The sequence below is a fragment of the Sinocyclocheilus rhinocerous genome, unplaced genomic scaffold (genome assembly GCF_001515625.1).
Source record: "Sinocyclocheilus rhinocerous isolate Xijiao unplaced genomic scaffold, SAMN03320098_v1.1 scaffold473, whole genome shotgun sequence".
NCBI lineage: Eukaryota > Metazoa > Chordata > Actinopteri > Cypriniformes > Cyprinidae > Sinocyclocheilus > Sinocyclocheilus rhinocerous.
The window spans coordinates 410,964-421,169 of NW_015643184.1; the positions used below are offsets into that span (position 1 = coordinate 410,964).

Genomic DNA, 10,206 nt, shown 5'->3' on the forward strand with positions numbered 1-10,206 from the left:
CATTCATATAAACTCCTACTCCAACTGTATCGTGATTTGTTTGGCATCTCAAACGATTTGAATCGGCACATATTTGAATCGATTTTCGACCGGCTCGCGGTTAATCGTTGCATCTCTATTGGCTACTGTTTATTAAATTATTAAAAACATGATATGGGTTAAATATAATATTGTGATTGTGAATAAATGAATTACCTTTTTGTCAGTGATGTTTTGCAGGTCTGTTATCCAGAGGTGTAAAGTATTGGAGTAAATGTAATTAGTTACTGTACTTGTGTATCTCTTGCTGCATCTTATTCTCTTGGTGCTGTAAATAAATACATAAATCAAAACAAAATGTTTTCATGTTTTGAGCAGTTATTATTTGGCAGCCCAATTATAAATAATTGTTACTTCTGTAATATGGCATATTCCTGATTTAAATAGGATTTTCAACAAAAAAAAAAAAAGGTGGGGCTAGATTTTACACACAATGAATTAATTGAATAGTGAAAAATAACTGGTTGGATGGGAGGGGTTGAAAAATCAGAGGGTCTGATGATAAGGAAAGCACGCAAGTTATTATGTATTGATAAAAAGATCATAAAGACAAATATTTGTTTTCTCTAGAATAACATGCACCAGGACGACCAGGGTAAACTTTGATTTCATGTTGAATTTATGGGCCGTTCCCACTGACAGACTTGCATGAATTGTGCGATGAATTGTGCGACGAAGGAAATGGTTAGAGTTGGCACCAAAATCTGATTTGGACTTTTAACATTCTGCAAATGAGCAGTGATGTGATGCAATGACTATCAATGGAACTGAAGTCAGTGGATTGGCAATCTGCAAAATACAGCAGCCAGATGCTTGTTACTGTGTTTCAAATTGTGAATCCCCCCAATAACGAGGACAAAGTGCAGAATGAACATCCTCTTACTGTCAGTATGGAAGGCTGTAAAAAAGTGTGAGCGACTGACCCTGAGCTGTTTCTGTCTCCTGTTTTCAGCTTCCTGTATCTGCTGTTTGAGGTGAATCCCAGTCTGTTCCAAACCTTCAATCACCTCTGATGCCTGACAACAACACAAACTACATTCATAATATGCTATGAAACCATATCCTTTAAGACAATCTCTGACATCAGAAAAACTGAGATTAGCTCAGTTCCAAAAACCTAGCAGACTGCCTTCCTAGACAGTATTTCCATCACAAACATCCACCTGATGCAAAGGCCCTTCAGTACATAAAAAGTAGACTGAAAGTATACTCTTCTTATTTTTATTTTAAAAGAACTACACTAATAGCACAGTCGAATAAACTTTATTTGGCACATCAGTCTCAGAATACATTTTGACAAGCTCAGTGCACTATACAAGAGTCAATTATAAACAAACTTAGACTTTTTAGGACAGAAAAATCCCCAATATTTCTGCATTTTTGTGGTTGTTAGAATATCTTAGAAGTCCTAATACAGCCTAATGTTAAATTCATATTGTAGGAATCAACTGTGAGTTTAACTTTACTCTGTTCTGCACTTCATGTGAGTAGTAATATTTGGGTGGAAACAACTGATCAATAATTGAGTTTCAGTTCAGTCACTTCATTTGGGTTAGGATGCTGCAATAGAAAGTAGCTGTCGATGTAAACAGCAGAAAGTGAGGCAGGGTTTGTAACAGAGCTAATATATCAGGAATCTGTCCTAAGTTTGTATATCAAGTTAATTCAGTTAAAGCAATGCTCTCGGCTCAATAAAAAATGAAGCTGTCAATTATCACAGGGAATAAGAGTGAGTAAAGCATGTGTAGGTGTGAGAGGTGAGTGAAGATGCATGCCTTGGCTGCAGAGAGGGCATGCTCCTGCTGGAAGTGGCTCATGTCAGTGTTATGTCTGGCCTGAAGTTTCTGCAGCGCGTCTTCATGCTGGTCTCTCATCTGCTCCATCTCCCTCTGCAGGGATACGCTCCTAAATCATACAAACAACTTTTTATTAGAGTGATAAAAATCTTGAAACACAGTAGCTCCAATCTCTATTACACTGAATTAATTTCACGGAGCTAATTGCAATGCATTGTGGGACTGCATTATATGTGAAGGATATATGCAACATTGCCGAGTATTTAGAAAAGTCTTCAAGTCAGGTGTGTTTATGATGCCGTACATCTGTTTTGGAGCAGAGCTATGATTTTACATCAAATCTCTGCAGCTGCGATCAGTCGTATCCGAGCTTTTCTGGGCTGATCGGGTGGATTTCCTGTACCTGTGGTTGGCCTCTTGAAGCTCAGCGCTGATGGAGGCGATATGAATCTCTAACTCAGCTTTCTCCTGAGTGACCTTCTGCCGGAGCAGGTTCCCGTTCTCCACCTCCACCGAGAGCTGCTTCACCCGTGTCTCCAGCTCATGCAACATCTGATCCTAGAGGAACCAAACAGAAAAAGAACGATAAGAGAAAGAGACTGAGGAAGTATTGTAGAATGGTTTATGGTTCAAATAGTTCACACAGTGCTACAAAACATTTTTTTTTACTCTTTCGTCAATGGCAATCAATGTTTTCACTGTTATACGGTAGGGGGCGCTATTATGCATTTTATGAAATGGTACGGAATCTCTGGATCCAAAAACAAGTGAAGAAGAAGCAGAAACTACATATGACTGCGAGCCTTGAGGGTGTCGATGGACACAATCTACGCAATCTATGTTCTAAATCCGATTTGACAAAAATGTTCTTTAACAATAGTCTTTAACCAAGATTTTCCTCAGCTTTTTGTCCAAAATGTTGCTTTTTAATGAAACTTTCCCACATAGAAGTGTTGATTAAAAAAGAAAGCATGAAGCTATAATAAAACAGTTTGCTTTGTTTAAAAGCAGAGGCTCTGCTCTTTCTTTTGGTATATTGCATGTAATTGTATTCATACAACAAAATAATCTGTGGGCCCTGAAATTTTGTGAAAATGATCAAAAATGCTGGCGCTGGCTAGCAACTTAAAATGCTGATGGGGAAAGGGTTAATGTATTGTGCTTTACACAATAAGGCTGTTTCAAAGCAGACAAAAATAACAGTGTTAATGTTGCAAAGTTGATTTAAATCAGTTCGATGTCAATGTTGCGAAGTTATCAGTTAAGAAACAAACTCAAAACCCAAACTTCTAAATGGTATGTATCACTGTTTCCACAAAAATATTAAGCAGCAAAAATTGTTTTCAACACTGGTAATAAGAAATGTTTCTAGAGCAGCAAATCAGCATATTAGAATGATTTCTGAAGAGCTGAGATGATGAAAGTGGCCAGTGATGAAAAGTACAGCTTTCTGATGGCAGCGTCAGTGTCAAAACACTGGAAAATAGGCCTTTGTTAACTCCCAGTGTGAAATGTGGCATGATCTGAAAGAGTAGGGCTTGTGCTATGACGCACGCTGCTAATTAATACACTGACCCGATGGCACATAAAAACGTCTGGTCACAGCCTGAGCCATTCAACAATCCGCATAGCTACGCATCCTACTGTCATTTAGGTAGTGAGTAATATCAATTCCCAACATGGAGACTATAGGGTTAGGGTTTAGTTAAGGGTTAGTTAGATATTAATTATGCCTAATTTACTGTTATTACTATAGTAAGTACATGTAACATTTGTAACAAGGACACTGTAAAATAAAGTGTTACCAATAATTATAAATGTTAAAGATCTGGCTTATTACTTAATTAAGTATGTACTAAAATAGTAGCTGCTGGGTAAAATGTGTCACATGATGTGGGGTAAGCTGTGTGTAGTAAATTGATCACTTCTCTTCTAATTTCATGAGGCTAAGAAAAAACATTTAAGTAAACATTTTTAAACTGATTTAAGTATCCACAGTCTCACATCTCTCAACTTTATCTGCCTTAATTACTGAATTACTGAACTGTTATTGAGTGTCAGTGAGAAACAGCTGTTGATGTAAATATGATTGTGATAACATGCACCCTTTTACTGGCAAACCCCGTGCATGAGACGGGACACGTCTTTATCCTTTTAATCACACGTGCCCTCATCTGTGAGCACATCTCACAGACAGGAGGATGTTACCTTTAAAAGCACGTGCTCCACAAAAGAGAGGTGGAGAGGATCTGCTTTCCTACACACACACACACACACACACACCACCACTCTCTGAAGACACGGATGAACAATTGTTTGATGAATACTCAATTCAAACAAAGTGGAATATCTCATCAGGCAGACATTCTGTTGGCTCCAACTATGTTTATCTTCTAGATTTTATAGGGTTTTATAGCTCTTTTTTTCCCAGAAGTCTAATAATCTAGGTTACTTTCACCCGAAATGCTGTAATAATTTAATTTATATATTTGACCACTTTCACCTGCTGAGATTGTAAGCAAAATGAAATAATGCCCCACCAAGTTGCTGAATACTGAATAGAAGCATCTAATTTTCCACGATAAGTCTCCATTGCAAACTAAAAATGTCATCATATTTGCTTTGTGTTGTATCAGGAGGCACATGCATATTGCATGTGCTTTACTTTGGGAATCAAATTCGTAAATGAAGGGTAATTCATCAAATGATCTGCCCCATGAGTACTGAGATTTAATATCACAATGGTAACGCTAGATCACATGTTAAACGTACGACGGGGGCCACATATATTTGTTATACATGTTATGCATTTGTATCTGTATAATTTTTCTAGGTCTAACAGTGTCTACACTGGGCGTGACTTGAGTGAATGTTCCATGTCAGAAGTACGTTGGATATAAAACTTGCCATTTGTTTACTGTTGGCGACTCATTGTGACCCTTGCATCCGTTGTAGACAGGGTCAAGTAAAAATCACATTTATTTATATAGTGATTTATACAATGCAAAGCAGCTTTTCAGTAATAAACAGGAAAATAACAGTAAAAATAAAAGTTTATTAATCATGAAACAAATTTGATTCAGCTAGCACTCTACAGAAGACAAAAGTGTCATTATTCAGCTTAAAATCAGATCAATGTTGATTAAATTCAGGGTGTAAGTGTCCAAAGGACATAATGTTGAGACTTGATTCATTCCATCAATGTATCTGACCAGCAACCAGCTCTAAGCTTGAAACACCCCGTTATTTTAACGTTTAATTTCAACTCTTCTTTTTTTTTATATCTTATACCAATGTTATAAATGCTTTCGGTTGCACTTTATTTTACAGTACGTGTGCTTACATATACTCACTTAGACTGGCTGGTCTTCACGTCTCTCAGGTACAGTCTGTGCTATGACATCAATGCATTTGAAGTCATCAATCTCCATTGAGCCCTGACTGTGATGAATATGTATCTTGTCATCAATATTCAATGTGTTGCTTCCTCTATTGAGGACTGACATTGGCACCACCGTTGCACACTTCAAAACTTGCCGATCGAGCCACCAATGAATTTTAGGAATAATAAGCAGAAGAAAGGCTGTGCCGACTTTTGACACGCTCCCATGCAAGAAGCCACAGGTAAACAGACAAGCACCCTTTGGTGCTCCGATCTCACCCGTCCAGAAGATATGAAACGCGGACGATGTGACTCCACGGAGCTTTGAAGAGCTTTTTTGAGAAATCAGGATAGCACCAGAGCGTGCTGCACAAAAGAATGATGAAAGAACAAAAGATAAACAAAGGCTTTCAAAGGCTGGAGTATTGAGACATCAAACGCAAAATAGAAACAACACCCAGCATCTCACCTCAGCTGACATATTGACAACAGCAGCCTATGAGGAGAGAAGAGGTAAGACAAGAGGAGGGGGGGTTATGGGTGGAGAGGTTGGCGAGGTCAGCCTAAACCAACAGAACGGGAGAACCTAATTTCCAATGACAGAAGGGCCTTTCATCTGGGGCCCTGCCTGGAAATGTGCTGTTTTTAATTATTAAAGAAGGGTCTTACTCTGTGGGGTCGGCATGCATTTGAAGTCTCTTAAATTCAGCCCTGCTGACAGACGGCGGCCGGCCATCTCAGTGTGTGCCCTTACCTGTATGACAGCCGCTGAATGCTAATTTGTAACAAGCAAAACTCATTAGGCCTGTTCCTCGGACGGACGCGCGTCCCAGCTCATCTCAGAGCACCGCAGTGCTTCGGTCCCTCTAGTGGGGTGGCTTCAATCAAAGGCTCTAAGGCATGCTTTGTTTCAGACACACCCTGAATGTACACACAAGTTTACAAGGTGAGAGAAGAGGAGAAAAGACAAAAACAAAGAAAGCTACTCTACACAACTCACACAAATGCTTGTCCAATGTGTTACAAGGGTGTCTTCCTATGGTGCTATGGCAGTAACAAACCTCAGTACTCAAGGGGGCAACAGAGTTTTCTTCAAATGTATATGCCATTAAACCAGATGTGTTGCTGTCCAGGTCAGCAGCTGTAAACATGTCAAACTGTTCGAACTGTTGCTCCGCAGGCCTGGTTATACAGAGGTGCGCCATCAAACAAAAGCAAGAGCACCCTCAATTGAAGCAGTAATAATAGTATATAATAGTGTTGAGCATTGTAGCCAATCACACATCTGTTGATCTCTTGAATACAATGACCAATCAGAGGTGTTTAAGTTCCACTTACTGCTCAAAATGCTGGAGTTTTCGTTTAGTGCTTTGTTCTACTTGATTGTGAATCCTCTCATTATATCAAACAAAAGTGTAGATGCAATGTAAATAAGACTCTCATTGTGCAGTGTAGTCAGCTTCAGTGATTATAACGTACGTTTTCACAAGAGTACGGCAGAACTCTGTAAGATCACGATGAACTGAAATGAGTGATGTTTTTTTTTAGTGATTATGAGTGATTTGATTCTGGACATAGGCCTGCCTGTTGTTCCGCCATGACAGTAGCCGACTTGAAAGAGAAAGTCATTGAAGAAAGACTATGCTGATGCCCCCTTGCTTCATCACTGAGAATGCCACTAGTATTTGCATAACATTTCGACTTCCATTCTGACACATTTCAGAACGCAACAACGTGTGAAATTGAGCACATGTATCTAGAAGCTACATAAGAACGTGAGGCATGAACAGTGCTGAAGGGATGCCACAAGTCTCAATATAATATTGAACTGTACGGTACGACATGCACGGTTCAATATGGGCTTTTGAATTGCGTTGTTTTTTCCTCTCGGTTTTGCATTTAAATAATTTCTGTGCATTTTATTTCTCTCCGAATTGGCTCTGCTTGTATGTGCCCATGACTCTACATGCTTAGATGAGGAAACGCCTCCCCGCTCTGCTTATAACGTACATTTGAAAAAGCAACACATGCCAAACATCTTCCCTTGTAATGACTTGCAATAAGAAGCGTTTCTAAACCTGTCATCCAACAAAATAGAACATTATAACATGTTTTTACTCCACAACATCAGTTTGGATGTTTGAAATAACTTCCTTTTGTGATCTGATGTGGCTTATCACAGAATGAGGCAGAAAATATATTCTATTCTGTAATAAAGGCTATGTCAATTAGCAATGGACTACAAATATACTTAATTATTATGAAAACGGCTTGAAGAACACAGATAAACCATATAGTGTTACAGTCGTGTGTTTATTGTCTTCATGTTTGATCAGTTCAAGCGTTTCTTCTTTTCATTCAGTTACAGCAGGGGTATCAAACTCAATTCCTGGAAGGCTGGGGCCCTGCAGAGTTAAGATTTAACCCTAATTAAACACACCTGATCCAATCAAGTCCTTCAGGCTTATTTGAAAACTACATGGTATGTGTGTTGGAGCAGGATTGGAACAAAACCTGCAGGAATTGAGTTTGACTCCCCTGCGTTCCAGCGATTGCAATACCTTTGTGCATATTAGGGATTTCCTGGAACGTCATGAGTTCTATTACTTCTGTGATGCACATGTGTAGTTTCTGCGTAAGGGCGCCCTCCAGCTTCCAGTATGAATGAAACAGACATTACATGTGTTTATAGAGGTCAATACTGCCCATTTCATCCTATTGTGGGTAAAAATAGGGAAAATAATACTTCTCTCAAAAAGAAATTTGAAGTAGACCTATGATAATCCATGTTTTTCTACAGTGTACAGGGGGTTTTTTTTTTTTGGTAATTTGTTTTAAAAATTGCAAATCACCCAAAAAAAAACCACTGATGTGCCAAGCCATCAGAACAGAACCAAACCGAAATTCGTGGTTAAAAAAAACAAGGTATGTATTGAACCGTGGGCTGCACTGTAACTGAACAACAATACTTGAACTGTTTTGTTGCATCCCTAGCTGAAGTATGTGTGAATGTACTCACAGTGGCCCTGTGTCTGGCTGCTGTACTCAGACTCCATCTTGGCGAGTCGTTGGTTGGTGTCTTCCAGCAGCTCCTAGATGTTGTCTGTGTGCTTCTTCTGCAGCTCAAACTTTTCTTGTTCCATCTCTGCCACCGCGGCATGAGAGGAGGAACCAATCATACAACATAGCTCAATAAAATATAAACTTTTCAAGACTCTGAAATTGTAATATTTATAACTTCGGGGCACAACAATAAGTTAGTTTTTTGTTTCTGCTCTCACAGTTTTTTGTTTCTGGCCAGTATTTCAGTTTTATGTAATATTAAAGGATAGAACAAACAGACATAAACTACATGATGGATCAGACTGCTTCACTCCTTTCCAATTTTTACTTTTTTATCCCCCTTTACAATCCTTTCCACTTTTTGGAATAAGAATTTTTAATTATGAATTAAAAAAAAAACATACTAAAAGTTTGCACGACATAAAAACAGATGATCACACTGCCATCTGGCCATCCTTAATGTTGAGCCCTGAACATGAATCCTACAGAATATTATGTTTACAAACAGAGAACAAAGAGAATGTTTTATAAGGCCTGAAGCAAGATACCCTTCAACCAAAAGCCTGCAGAATGGAAGGGCCGGATTCTCTGGGAAAACCTTGAGCTTTTCTTTTCTATCTCTGCAATAAACATACACATCTACTGAGCACTCAGAGAAGATGGATTTTTGGGATTCTTTCTCATACTCAGACGGGATTGGCTGAGCTCTAAACTCAGTGAGTGTCCAGCATTCAAAGCTTTGGCTGCTAGAGGGACGGGCCTGTGGAAACTTGAGCCTTTTCAACCCTTCCTTACCTTCTTCTCCCATTCGTTTTTCAGAGATTCAGCACTTTGATCAGACATTTTCTTCAGCTCGCTGATCTGTTTCTCTTTGGTCTGTCGGATGACCTGGGACTCTTGCAGCAGGCTTTGAACTACAGGGGAGAGAGGGAGGCAGACACAAACATTCAGGCCTGGCCGCAGGGCATCTCTCTGTCTGCTTGCACCCCAGGCTGCCCCGAACGGCACCACTCTTCTTGACTCAATAAATACATAAATAAAAACAATAATACACAACAATGGGTATGAAAACAAGAAATGATACAACGTCTTTGTGTTGCATAAGTTAAGGTGAAGTGTATTACAGCAGAAAGCCAGTAAAGGTAATGGGTTTGAGTGATTTTACCATGGTTAGGGAGTGATGTTTAAAAGTTTAGAAGTTAATAAAATAAAATAAAATAAAAACTGGAAGATGTGACATTCCACATCGACATCACGTCATCATTAATAAAGATAAATTAGACTAAATAATTCTCTCAATAAATGATTAGCATGTTGTCAGTTAGAATTATATTACATGAAAATGAAAAGCTTGTTTTGTGATTTTGGGGGCTAATTCATAACTAGGTCAAAGACCAAAAAAATGAAGACTAACAGCCTCTTGAGTAATTTGGCTCTAACAAATACCTGCCATTGACTGTGGAGAGGCCAAAAACAAGACATCAAATCACAGACGGTGCTCTTCCTGAGTCGTAAGAAAAAGCCTCTTTGTTTGTGAGTGTGGTCCATGCTTTACTACACGTCTGTTTACAAGGTTCAACTTTTGTTGGCTCCTTGAAGCCAAGTCTTAAAGGGGTCATATGATGCGATTTCAAGTTTTCCTTTCTCTTTGGAGTGTTACAAGCAGTTCGTGAATAGATAAGATCCCTAAAGTTGCAAAGATTAAAGTCTCAAACCCAAAGAGATATTCTTTATAAAAGTTAAGACTCCTCCACACCCTCCTAAAACGCCTTGTTCAAACACGCCCCCACATGTCGACGTCACTGTGTGGGAAGATTTGCATAACACCGCCCAAATTTTCACGCAAAGAAAGAAGGTATAACTTTGATTCTCGCTGTAGTATTGTTGCCGCCGCCATGTCGTGGAGACGCTGTGTGTTTCGTTGTG

At 39.0% G+C, this 10,206-nt stretch overlaps 1 pseudogene; it reads right to left on the bottom strand.

Annotated features, from left to right (window-relative positions):
- LOC107757088 (centrosomal protein of 112 kDa-like) overlaps nt 1-10,206 on the bottom strand; it is a 95,589-nt pseudogene that overhangs the window by 61,967 nt on the left and 23,416 nt on the right.